At 40.6% G+C, this 4,091-nt stretch overlaps 1 non-coding gene across 1 annotated transcript; it reads right to left on the bottom strand.

Annotated features, from left to right (window-relative positions):
* Nucleotides 1-3,445: 3,445 nt before the first annotated feature.
* On the bottom strand, nt 3,446-3,552 carry LOC136228117 (small nucleolar RNA R71). The gene has a single exon (XR_010688451.1). It is a non-coding gene; the product is annotated as a small nucleolar RNA R71 (small nucleolar RNA).
* Nucleotides 3,553-4,091: the final 539 nt, after the last annotated feature.

Raw genomic sequence — 4,091 nt, 5'->3', positions numbered from 1 at the left:
CCCCCACCGAAGAGCTAAATCGAGTATTTGATGCGAGACTACAGGAGGGTGTGTCCGTTCTCCATGTGGACACCCGGTGTCTAACCGCAAAGAGAGGCCTTCACTGCATGCGTGCCTTATTCTCAGTGCCGCATTGATTGCGTATGTGCTTTTAATCACCCGTGCGCCGCCAAAATTAATTGCGAAATTACAACTGTGCCGGCGCCTTGATTTCTCCCCCAACTATAAATATTAGGGGGGGGGGAGACGAAATCTCTTCTTCTTCTTTCAAATTTGTTTGAGGAGAAAATTGTGCCGTCGTGCTGTTGCTTTCCGCGATTGTGCCCTTCCATACCTATTTGCTCACGTGGTAAGGATCCGTCGGTTTGTCCGACATCCGTTGTTTTTCGTCGGGAGTTTTCTTGCTTCAGAACTTGTCGTATCTTTGGTGAGGTTAGTCGCACCATCCCTTAGCTTTGATTCTTGCGTTTTTCTTGCTTTATTTCGACTTTGGGGTAGGGGTATTATGTCAGAGGGGTCTTCACGGGGAGCCCTAAGCAGACTGCCGCCGGTTGCCCCTGGTGACTTCACGCTTCGAGAGTCTACGCGAACTCGATCGGTGTCGCAAAAAAGGCGAGCTGAAAAGGGGAGTGAAAATAGCGCGACAGGTGGAGTGGTGAAGAAAAGGAAAATACCCGTTGATCGCCCGCTGCCCACCGTTGATCGTCCAGCTGGGGGTGTTACCGCCGGCGTGTTAGAGGTGGTAGTGGCCGTACCGGAGGGTTTAATTACGATAGAGCGGCCTCTTGCCGCGATTTATGAGGAAATGCGCGAAAAAGTGTGGACGCGAGCGCCTGGTCCTGCTGGAAGCGAGGGTAAACGTTTTGAAAGAGTCGAGCGCCCTAGGAGGCCGGAGTCCCTTGTTGTCGAAGATGCTTATAGTATAATTATTGCGGACGACCTGCCGGCGATCTCTGCGGTGTACCGACTCGGGGAGCCTTATGAATTAGCGGCATTGAGCGAGGAGACCAGAGCCCATCATGCGGGTCGTGCGAACGAGCTCATTATCTACGAAGAGCAATTAGAGTCGGGGATGCGACTTCCCCTCCTGCCTTTCTTTGTGGAGGTATTGAAAGAATACGACCTGTGCCCTGGCCAAATACATCTGAATGGTTGGAGAATGATGGTCGCCTTCTACTCCTTGTGCCGTTCTGCCGGATACCGAGCCACATGTCTAGTTTTCTGTTAAGCCCAAAATATACCTAAAATATCCTATATAAATACGTTAGATTTACATTGAAATCGTGTTAATTATATTCATTTGGAATACTTTTACGTCTTTATTTACTTCTTTGATGCAATGTACCTAAATATTTGGTAAAATCCAAATAGGAGCGAAAACGGAGCTAAAATGAAGGAAAAACCTTAAAAACGTACCGAGAATGCATATCAGTCAGAAGAACGCTCGAGGAGGACGAAAAACAGTCGAACGCCAGGGAGGAATACTCTCTGTCGCGACTGAGATTCTGAAAATCTCAGTCGCGACTTACGGAGCCCAGACCGGGGGAAATCAAGTCTCAAAGCTCGCCCCTATACCCCCTGTCGTGACTGAGATTTTCAGAATCTCAGTCGCGACAGACAGCCCTCCTGCACACTAAACACATGTTAATTTCGTAAAAACGCGTCTGTTCGTTCGGATAAAAGCAACCCTTCACCAGCAGACACGACCCATCATTTACAACCCTTCAACAACTATAAATAAGTGATTCATTTCAGAAGTCAAGGTTGGTTATGTTGGAAAAGTTAGAGAAATTAGAGAAGAGAGTTGTTATGTTAAAGTTTCTGATTCAGAAAAGAATCAGGAAGTTAGAGTTCATTTCTGTAAGCAATCGTGTTGAACACGAATTGTATTTAGATTAGTTACAAACACAGTATTAGTTTAGTTTTCATTCTGGTAGTAGACGAGATCAGTCTCTATTCCAAAGATCCAGCGAGAAGAATTAACGGCTGAAGCGCCCACGGTTTGACGAGCCTACGAAGTTTGAGAGAAAGATTAACGACCCGGATCTCAAAGCCTTCGTTACCATGCTATCCAAGTTTCTACTTCTCTGTTAACTTGTGAAAATTCACATTTCAATTAATGATATACTTCTTTATTCAATATATTCTTACTATTGTTATTTTGATGTTGTTCTGACAAAATGATTTTCAAAATGATATATTGGTGTTTTTATTAAAACGTTCTATTCCATCTTATTCACATAAGAACTTTGTTGAACACTTAACAAATTTAGTTTTTATGGATGACATGATCGCTGATCGCGGCTTATCAGAAGTAAAACACTAGTTTGATTAAGGTAGGAATCATCTCAAGATCAGGGGGATTTCTACGGTTCAAAGCCATTTAATTGAGTAAATTGATATATTGTTTCATGTCCATAATATCACAAAGTTAAAGTTGTTTACTTTGCTTTATGAAAATAAAGATCTATTTTATTCCAATTACGGAAGTATCTGTTTTGTAATCAAAATTCCAAAACGGAATTGTTCTCTAAACTTGATATAATCTTTCTATCTAATCCTAATTTACCAAAACCTATTCAATCAACTAAACGTATTTCTTTTATTAAACCTAAAACACGTGATTAAACCGAATTAAATAAAATTTAGTTAAAAAGCGTTCCCTGTGGGTTCGATATCTTTTATTACTACAAGCGTATACCGTGCACTTGCGGAAATCGCTCAACAAGTTTTTGGCGCCGTTGCCGAGGAACGCCAAAATTTTTGACAAAATTTTAAATTTTTCGTGTTTTATTTCGAATCTAGGTTTAAACATACTTAATCTAACTTTTATAATTTAAAAGTTTTCATATACTAATTAATTTATTTATTTATCAAATTCTGTTTTTGTAGGTAGTTTCGGTTCGTGCAAGATTTCAGGTTCATGCGCAGTTCTCGAAATTCAGGCATTGCACCAGACCCTATAGACCTAGAAATTGAGAAAACCCTTAGGAAGAACAAGAAAAACAAGAAAAACAAGAAAAACAAAAATAAGACCCCAGTAAAAACACATACCGAGCCAGACAAAATGGCAGACCCACCTACACTTATGGAATACGCTAGGCCAGGTGTGGCCGGTGTAACCAATAGTATCGTTAGACCCAGAATCACCGCAAATCAATTTGAAATTAAGCCAACTTTGCTTAATATGTTGCAAAATAATGTAACATTTTATGGGTTACCTAACGAAAATCCTAACACCCATTTAACAAATTTCCTAGAAATTTGTGACACTTTTAAAATCCCAGATGTGACTGCAGAAGCAATCAAACTTCGTCTCTTTCCTTTCACTTTGAAGGATAGAGCCAAAGAATGGTTAACTTCTATGCCAGCCGCAACTTTTGCCACTTGGGAACAATTAGCCCAATCGTTTTTATCTAAATATTTTCCTTTAGCAAAAACCGCAAGAGTCATAAAGGAGTTAACATCTTTTTCTCAAAATGATAATGAGACCCTTTATGAAACTTGGGAACGTTTTAAAGAACTTCAACGTTTATGCCCACACCACCAATTACCTGCTGAACTTTTAATGCAAACATTTTACAATGGACTAAATCCTACAACTAGGGGTTCATTAGATGCTATGTCGGGAGGGTTATTTATGAAGAAAACATCAGCCCAAGCGAGAGAACTTTTGGAGGAAATGGCAATCAACAGCAGTATGTGGCCCGCGGAACGTGGACATATGCCGGTGGCAAAACCATCATCCTCAACCACACCATCAGTTAAAGGTATAGTTGAACTTGATCCAGTCGCGATGTTACAAGCCCAATTTTCTGCTTTATCGCACAAAATTGACAAGTTTATGGCACCTCGCGATACCAATGGTAATCCAATCCAAACGAATGTGGACTACGACAATATGAGTGAGATCGAACAGGTAAATTTTGTCCAAGGGCAAAACCAAACTAATAATCCTTATTCTAATACTTATAATTCTGGATGGAGGAATCATCCTAACTTTAACTGGAAAGATAACAGTAACAATAATTTTAGTGCTAATCAAAATCGTACCACTAATTATCAAAATCAGTCAAGAGATACGATTAGAA

Source organism: Euphorbia lathyris, chromosome 4, assembly GCF_963576675.1.
Source record: "Euphorbia lathyris chromosome 4, ddEupLath1.1, whole genome shotgun sequence".
In the NCBI taxonomy this organism is placed as follows: Eukaryota; Viridiplantae; Streptophyta; class Magnoliopsida; order Malpighiales; family Euphorbiaceae; genus Euphorbia; species Euphorbia lathyris.
Note: the sequence above shows the minus strand (reverse complement) of the source record. Positions and strands in the feature narration are given on the sequence as shown.